This window comes from Hirundo rustica, chromosome Z (assembly GCF_015227805.2).
Source record: "Hirundo rustica isolate bHirRus1 chromosome Z, bHirRus1.pri.v3, whole genome shotgun sequence".
NCBI lineage: Eukaryota > Metazoa > Chordata > Aves > Passeriformes > Hirundinidae > Hirundo > Hirundo rustica.
The window spans coordinates 3,940,110-3,949,816 of record NC_053488.1 but is presented as its reverse complement, the minus strand read 5'-3'; positions in this window follow the sequence as shown (position 1 = coordinate 3,949,816).

The window sequence follows — 9,707 nt, the reverse complement described above, 5'->3', positions numbered from 1 at the left end:
AAATCCTTTTGATGTAACTGGAAGAGCAATGAACCCAACACTACAGTCCGCACAGACTTACATTAATCTTCACTATTTACTGTCAGTGAAGTAGTTTCATGCCTAAGGATTTACAAACAGTTCTGATTACTGAAAACCTCTCCAGCTGCCATACTTCATCATAATCTCTAAAGCATATGCACAGAATTCAAGGGAAAATTCACAATTATTTTATTGTATTGTCCCATTGAGATAGTTTGATGTTTGGTGATTTTTTTATTTTTTTTAATTTGGAGGAAAAAAGTTCCATTAGAACTAGCTCCAACCCTTTTAGTCTTGCAGACTACTCCAATCATGTGTTGAGAAAGAGAAACAAGTTCCTCATAACTTCTCTCTGAGGCGCTTTCTGAGCCCTGCATCTCTGGTCCTTCACGATGTTCAAGCTTGCACCTCCAAACAGCGGCCACCTGCGTGCAGGTGTTGAGCTGAACCACAGAGCAAATGTCTGAGTCCCCCAAGCTGTGCACAACTTTGTTTCACTATTTAGCTGAGCTCTTCTAGGGTTTCAATGGTTCTTTGCACTCTTTTTAAACACGCGAAGAATAAAACTGAGCATTTCCGTCTGAAGTCATACATCACCATGCGGTTGTCTGGCAATTTGTACGATGTGTACATCCATAGCCAATCAGGTGTAAGGAAACATTTCCCTTCTTAAGCTGCTCATAAATATCAAAGTACAGCTCACACGCCACTGCTTGGGCTGGATAGTCAACTTGGTTTGATGTCAGCTGTGCCCCGGGCACAGTCAACACAGACAGCATTGCAGAGAAATTGAAATTGTCGCAGAGGGCAGTGGTGGTCAGTGCCGTGACATCCCGAGAGAAGCGTCGTGAAAAGGACACACCTGGTCTCACAGGCACGTCTGCAACCGCCCAGTGATTTCAGCTCAGCCTAGTGACTTCAGTTCAGCCTAGTGATTGCAGCTCAGTTATGAAAAGGAGAAAGGAGAGAAGGGATCTTCATCTGGGGGTTCTTCAGAGCCTGTATTCTGCGGCATCCTCGGAGGGGTCCGGCGCAAAGAGGAAGGGAGCAGTCACTGGCAGGGACTTATATAGGTAAGCCAGGGGGCGGGGTCACACAACTTGGCCAATCGGGTGGAGGATTGAGAAATGAACCAATCAGGGGAAAGATCAAAAACGGACCAATCAGATAGGATAAAGAGGAGACATGAACCAATCAGGGGAAGGATCAAAAACGGACCAATCAGGTGGGGTAAAAAGGAGGCAGCCGGGAAAGAACCAATGAGGTGTAACTGATTGGCATATCAACCACACAGCCTCATGGGGGGAGCACGTTTGCTCACCCTGAGGGCAGGAGCAGACTCCCAAGGTTTCTCTCTCCCTTAGGGGAACTGGCAGATACTGGAAAGCTGCGGGTTGCTTTCTTTCCAAGGGGGAGTGTCCACGTTACCAACTGGTCTACTGGTCTCTACAAGGACTGGTGTTGTGTCCCAGAATGGAGGTACCTGTCAGGGTCAACGCTGAAACAGCCGGCTTGGCAAGTCCTGCACGACCAGTCTAAAGGATTTCTGTGCAGGGGGAAGATGGCATCAGTGGACAAGGGAAGGGCGGCAGATGTCATTTATGAGGGCTCCAATAAGGCCTTCAACACAGTCCCTCACAACATCCTTCTCTCTTAAACTAGAGAGAATTTGTGATCATGTTGCTCCCAGTTTTATTCTGTATTTGAAGTAACATCTCTTCTGCTCAAAGGGTTTTTGTTTTCAATTCACGTTTTTGCAGTGCCTCACAATATTCTCATGAGGCCAAATTATCAGGCAAGAAATGGCGTCAGATAGGACGGTGCCAGCAGCACATGGAACTATGAGTTGAGAAAGGAGCATTTCAGGCTAGTGAGGAAGACAAAGAGATTGGTATTTATCCGTAAGTTTTACTTTTGTGAAGAATATCACCTTCTTTTCAGATTGTTATTTAAAATATGGTAAGTCCTATGAAACCTTAAAATAGACATTTATTTCCATAGAAACAATGGAACTACTTAATTATCCACTTATTTCACTCAGTGCAGAAGATAAAATACTCCCATAATCAAGTTTTTCTAATGCCAGGGCTGGAGGCACAGTCTTTTGCCTTGACCTGGAGCATCAGTTTTAATGTCCATCTTGTTAAGAACAGAATCTTAATTCAGTTGAGAAGTTTGGGGGCCAGAGAGTGCAAAATACAAAGCTGTATTTTGCACACAGCTGTGTAATTAGACTGCAGTGGGTATGGTAGTTCTCCTCTGCCACTGCAAGATGACTCCCTTTCATCAGGTAAGTTTGCAAACAGAGCACAACAGAACCTTAACATTACATTTTAACTAGGATTTCAAGATGTTTTGAGTTATATCAAAGGAAATAGCTCCCACAGCGAGATCATAAGTTGCATGGTCCAAAGCTGTCTTTGTTATTGCACAGCTCGAGAGAGATCATGGAAGTTACATTACAAGAAAGTAACAATGAAAAAATTAATTATTTGTCTTCCATCTTCTGTAGGCATGCTTAAGACAGTAAGATGGGTGCAGATCTGGTCTTCTGCAGGGAACAGAAGCACTGACCAATGGCAGAATTTAAATTGTGTATGGACTGAAATATTAAAAAGCCTAAATTTTAATACACTCCTATGCACTTCCCTCCCTTTTTCTTCTTTATAAGATATATATGGAAGTCTTCTAGTTTATGTGCAGACATTCTGTGTTTAAGCATAGCAAGAAATTTCAAAGAGCTCCCCTTTTCCTCTTAAAAAAACACTGATGTTTATTGACCTTTGCTGAGCATCTTGAATCTGAAGGAAAACAGCAGAGTTAAAGTGCTGCTTATCAGAACTCTACACATATTGGGGTGCCTTGTACCTGAGAATTCAAAGAAAAGAGCAAGGTTTCCAACAGCCAAACCTCATAAGGTCCACAGGTGTACTTTCTTGTGAGAGCTCGTTCTCTGTCACACTTCATGTAGATCATCTTTGCTGGTTTCAGCATCTCCAGTGGAAATGGTCCAGGTGTAAATCAGACATTGAGATTAAATGAAGCTGAAAGCAAATTGCAAATTGCAAATGAACATGGTAAGTAGAACTTCATCAGCTTTGGTTGTTGTATAGTCAAGGGTTAGGGATAAAGGGAGGAAGTATTTCGTTTGTCAGTAACCATGAACAGGACCTGTAGAGTTCAGGAGCGTGGGTTGCAAGCATTTAGGATGGAGTCAGTTAGAAAAATGAAAATAGTGAAAAATGTTGAAACCCAACAGAATCCTGGATACTAAAATGTATCTGTCTTCATTGAGCAAATAACTCCTTTACATCTCTGCCGTGGAAACAGAGCAACCAGCTGTCTGCACCTGTGCTCTTGCTGCTGCAGACATGGAAATGACACAGCAGGTCGCCTGCAGCTCCTCCAGCACTGGAAGGAGCAGGAAAGTTGCTGCACTCGCCTGTTTGCTTGCTGGAACCAGTGAAACCGAAGAGGGCTCCTCAGGGGAGCCAGGCGGCGAGCAGAGCACACGGAGGGAGCGGGGAGTGCGCTGCTCTCTCTGCAAAAAAGAAGCTTGAAGGAGGAACTTGAAGGTTTCCAAAGTGAGTTGTTGTATAACAAACTCTCTTTCTTGCCAGTAATCTCCCTCCAGGTGATGGAAGGCTGCTTTAGTTTCCCCTGCTCCTCCTGCTCTCACTGGACTGAGCAGGATCTCTGTACATCACTTTTTCTCAGATTTCCTATGCTCCAGCTACAGCTGTTTGAGTCATCCTTACCAAGAGTCATTAAACTACATTGATACCTGGTTTATAATCAGGAGTTAAAACTGGACATTTAGGTGCCGCTCAACTTGAAATGCTGCATGTTTTAAAGAATACAGCATCTTTTAAAAAAGAAGCTGGCTTTGCAAAAAGGATTGGGTGAGGGGCAGGAAGAGACTGGGAGAGAATGGTGAAAATGAAGAGCTGGAAAAAAGAGAGAGAATAAGAAGTAGAGAGCACAACTTCAGTCTGAGAAATAAAAAAGCCCTGTGCAGAATATAGGTAGGGACTGTTTCTCCTGGGGGGTACAATCAGCAAGTACATGGTTACCAAAAGGTGAAGCTGTGCCCTTTTTCCTCACCCAGCTGCCCAGTTCTAGCTGCTTCTTCACTTGGGTGGAGGAGCTGACCAACTGTAAGCTGAACTGGATGAGCGAAAAAACAGAGAAAAAAAAAGTTCTCTGATTCAGACTGCGGCCATTTGAATGTAAGTGCTGGATCAAATGGGAAGGGAGCAAAAGAGGGGCTGGGAAGACAAAAGGCAGTGACTGTGAGCTAGGAGATAGGCACATAATCCCTTGGATAGTGGTTTATGCTGACTGAAGGGCTGCAGCATCATTCCAGAGGTTAAATTACATGTGCACAAGGTTCAGTAGGAGCTGAGAAGTAAATGCACAGGACTGCAATTCTGCTCCTCCTTCAAGGTTAGGTTATTGAAGGCTTTGAAAGATACACAACCCCAGAAAATCCGATAGTCAAGTCTGGATAAAGAATCTATTCTGGCCATATGAGAAAATACAGACTCTGCTCAGCAGCTACATTTTTAAAGGAGAAATCTCTGAAGCTGTGCTTCTAGTATCTTCACAGCATGCTTCAGAGAAGCATCCTGTGGGTTCAGTGTTTGGAATGTGATGGTAAAGGCAACAGATATCAGGAGCACGGGACATCACACTCATGAGACCTGGCATGGTTCAGGGGGAGAGAAACACTGATCCGTGACGGTCATCTGGGAAGAGGAAGCTGGGAAGGCGACTCCAAGTGACTTACCTGGGAAAAGGAAGCATTAAACATCAAGTTAGCATGAGGTTCTTGCATATGTGTGGCTAAAGGCTCACATGTCCTTTTTTTTTTTTCTTTCTCCAGAGAACAATCTGTCAGGAACAGAAGTGAGTTAAATTGCTGATAAAATGAGCTGGACACCAAGTTCACCTTAAACCTTGCAAGTAAAATACCTCCAAAGAGCCTTCTATGCATTCCTGCTTTGGAGGCAACATACTGGGAAGGAAAGTTTGACATGATTTCTCTCAAAGACTACACTAATGTTTTAATTAGAGTATGTTGTATGAGTTCACAAAACAGTAATGAGGTTCAGATTAATCTGCTGAAAGGAAGTTCATAGCCCTTACCGGGTCTATATCCTCCTTTTATCAAGGTTTATGCAAGGTGTCTTGGGAATACAGGGCAGGGACACTTGTCACTGTGGGTACACACTCCCTGGTATTTGTCCTTTTCTATTAAGTTAGTTTCATAGCTGTTACCAGTTTTCAATCTTTGATTCTGAAAAGAAACAGGAATTTCCCTCTTCTAAGTCCTCTCATTTTCAGGCTAACTTTCTCCTGGCTGTTTTGAGTCCTTTTTTTTCCTTATGCTTCCATAGTTAATAACTTCAATAGTTCTTTTCTTTCTGCCCTTGGTGCTCCCTTGCTGCTGTGATTGTGGACAATAACCATACTCCCTCTCAGCTTTCATTTTGCCCAGTACAGCATGTCCAGCACCTTCAGCTGCTTGCTGTACAAAGTGCTGTCGACTCACTCTTTACTTAACAGCACTCCTTTGTGTCTGCCGCAGGTCCAGAGGAACCCTGACCAGGATATCGTAAGTCATGCATGGAATCCATGCCTTTGAATATGAATATTGTACCAGAACAATATTTCTTCACCCCTGCAGAAAAGATTTTTCTTGAGGCTTCCTGTGGTCATATCTGTCTCTATTACAGCTGTGTCACTGAACCTTGTCATCAGCAGTACTGCATATTTCTTGCCTCCTCTCTTGCGAAGCCAGAGGTGTTCTTTGTGAAGTGTTATCTTTCCATGTGTAGTCCTGTTGGTTCTAAGGAACTTGAGCCAGTCCAGTATCACCCACATTCCCTGCTTCTCCTGCTCAGTACTAAGAATATATTTGATATTTCTTAGATTTACTCATCAGTTCCTCTAAAGTCTTAAATTCAAGGCAGAGTTGCTGTCTGACTTAGCCAGATAATGGTTTTGGTTGACCCTTGATCCAAAGGAAAAGTTACATTTTTTTTCCCCCAGTTTTCTGTTAGCTTGCTGATTTGGGGTGGGGGGTGGGGTGGTTTGGTTTGGCTTGTTTATTTGTTTGTTTATTTGTTTGTTTGTTGCTGCTGTTACTTTTTTTTTTTTTTTTTCCCCCCCTTGTGCCTTTCCTTCCTTCTGTTTTCAATCATAGAATCACAGAATCATAAAATTATTAGGGTTGGAAGGGAACTTCAAAGGTCATTCAATCCCACACCCCTGCAGAGAGCAGGGACATCTTCTGCTATGTTGTCCCCATCCAAACTGACCTTGAAAGTTTCTTGATATGGAACATCTACCACCTCTCTGGGTAACCTGTTTCAGTATTTCACCACCCTCATTGTAAAAAACTTCTTTCTTATGTCTAATCTAAATTTACCCTCCTTTAGTTTAAAACCATTATCCCTTGTCCTATAATCAAATCATCAAAAATCCATCAATCAAAAGCAGCGACTTTCTTAGATTCTTTTTGAATCATGTTATCCACCAGATCACTAATGATTCGTTGAAAACAAAAGTCCATTTCCACCCTATGGTCTCCCTAACATTGATTATGCCTCCTGCATCACCACCAGCTGTGGTTCTACTCGGTGTTTCTAGAGCAAGCCCCACCAGCCACACTGTTTAAAACACCCCTGAATTTTATACCCCAAAGAATAATGGAGGTCTTTGCTGCATTTTTTTTCCATCTGGGAGTATGGAACCCATCAGAGGGTAACCAGTAGGGTACTGGACCATAGGCTCTATGGACCCATCAAATCAAACTGACAGCAACTGCAGTTCATAGAATAGAACATCTTGTGGTGGAAGGGACCCAGAAGTATCATCAAAGTCCAGATCCTGGCCCTGCACAGGACACCCCAAGAATCACACCATGTTCCTGAGAGCGTTGTCCAAAGTCTTCTTGAGCTCTGCCAGGCTTGGTGCTGTGACCTCTTCCCTGGGGAGCCTCTACCAGTGCCCAACCATGCTGTGGGTGAAGAACTTTTTCCTGGCATCCAACCTAAACCTCCCCTGACACAACCTCATGCAACTGTCTTATGTCCTGTCCCTGGTGACAGGGAGAGGAAGGGATCACTGTCTGCCCCTCCTCTTCTTCCTGTGAGGAAGCTGTGGACTGTGATGAGGGCATCCCCATTCAATTCATTTAGACCTCAATGATGTTGCAGATCAGGATGTACTTTAGGTGTGCATACATCAGTCTGTACCATCTCTTTGGCCAGAAATAGGGTCTGCCCTTTCACTCCATACCCATGGAAGGTATTCAATACAGACCCCTATTTCCTGCAGAACCTTTGTGACCACCCTACAGATGCCTTCTCTCGGGTGGGAAGTGCCCTTCAGTCTTCTCTAAGAGGAATTTTGGTGATCTGCTGTGTTGGTGTTGCACGAATGGGATGTGGCCACTGTGAGACATTCCTCGAGCCTTTATTGCAACATCAGCCTCATAACAGGCTGAGACAATTGGAAGATGGCAGCAGCTCACAACTGCCAGCAGTGACCAAAGATTTCTTTGTTACAGGGCATTTTAAAACTTTCTAGCCAGTAGCATATTGCTAAAACTTACAGACAATTATTCTAGCCAGTCACTAAAAGCACGCATACACCTGCTTCAAAAAATGATTGCTTGTATGCTATTAACAATACACAATATTCCATTGTTAAGCTTAAAACCTTCTACTATTTTGCTAAACATATTCTTCTGCATCCTAAGGTCTATTCTGGCCAAGCCTAAAAACTCAAACTATTGTTTCATGTCCTTGCTTACTGTATCATTGTATCTTCTCCTACATTCAAGCTTTGCAGTTGCAGCTAATTCCAAGTTCTTCTGCTCTCTCTGTTTCTGGGGCCTGCTTTCACAGCTTTCTGAAAACCTTCTTACCTTTAGTATTTCCCACAGTCTACAAAGGAGACAGAGTTTTCACATGCCTTGTGAGGGGCTGAAGATGTTCCTGTATCACATGAGGCAGGGCATCTCCAAATTGTGAGAGGCAAGGCCAGTGCAGTGTTCTGTAGCAGCCTGCAAAGAGAACAGAAATGCTTCCCAGCAGCATGGAATTAGTCAGCTCGTGCAATGGGACTGCCAGCCTCTGGATGCACCTGTGGGTCAAGCATTTCGCGTCCTGTAGTGGCTGGAGACATTTCTCCTTGAAGCATCAGGGAGATATCCGTCTCCTGCACTCCATTTTCCTGTAAGGCAGCAACCTAAATATAGGTCTCCTTGCTCCCTGCATTAATGAGCAGGGTTGTGTAGGTATTCCCTGACAGCAATCTGGCTTATGAACTGAAAATTAAAGAGCCCCAGGCTTCTGCTGACGGTTCTGGGTCCACTTGTCAAAATACAGACCTTCGTGTCAAACACCCACACATCCTAAGACACTTCTTATTCCTCTGGTCCTTTTTTGTGTGTGTATATGTTTGGCTGACCAGTTCTCTGTCAGTCAGGCCTGTTCATTTGCACAGAAGTGTGAAAGATTTGCACAGTGCGAGCTTCACACACGCCACAGGCTGTAGCTCTTATCCACGTGCTTTCCCGGTCAATTCACATTTATGTTAACTGCTCCTTAGGCCAATGTGCTTAACTCTCTCTTTTTTAGTTATTTAGTGTTTCCCTGTGATATCCACCTTCTTCATTTTCTTTGGCAGATCAGGTATGCTGTAAGTGCTGAAAACCGGCTTCTTTACAAACCTGCCTGCTGAAACGTAGACTCTTCAGGTTTACTTGAGTATTGATTAACTCATTTGGTTTGAATCAGAAAAGAGCAGAACTCTGCAAGTAAAATTGCATATCAAAGCATGCACTGCAGTTACAGAAACAAATGCAGATAACTGCAATTCCTAACAGCAGATTCACTCCAAAAATAATTTTGAATAATATTTTAAGACCTCACTACATGAGAACGGTCGGGTGCTCCTTTTCATGAGTTTAAATTCCTGACCATTTATCAATTTAGTGTAAAACTCACAGGATATTCCTGTAACCTAGAGCAGGTTACTCTTGCATCTATTCCACTTAGAAGTCTTAAAAGTTGCACCTATGATAATTAAACTCTACTAGTGTGCAATATTTGATAGTAGTGTTCAGCCAGCCTACTGGAATGACGTCAAATAAGAAGAGTTTCAGGAGGTTCAATCTAATTGTGTTACAATATTTAACTGTATTTGAAAGCCAACAGGAATTCTTGTTTTAATATTAAACCTTCCAGCACAGTTCAAACAGCTAGCTCTAAGCTTTTTGTGCTTTGTTAGAAAAAGAGCTACCAGCAGCTCCTTCAAAGTTCATTTTTTATCTGCTTTTGATGAAACTGCTTCAAGCAGATATTTTGTCTTTTGAAAAGATTCTATCTTCTCTTCATATAGGCACCAGTGCCAACAGGACTGTGCTTCAGTGCCTCCCATACCATAAAACCAAAGACAGATTTAAAAAGTGCCCAGGGCAGTCCTTGCCTTTCCTGGAGGAGGACAGCACTGCTGATATGGGCAGTATCCTATGTCCTCGTGCTTATCTGAGCCCCACTTGGAAGGATCTACACTGGATATGTGTCTAACTTTGACCCCTTATATAAAAACATATTTTACTCCTAGACCTCAGTTTAAAAATCCTTAGGACAACCATCCTCTGGAGAAAAGAA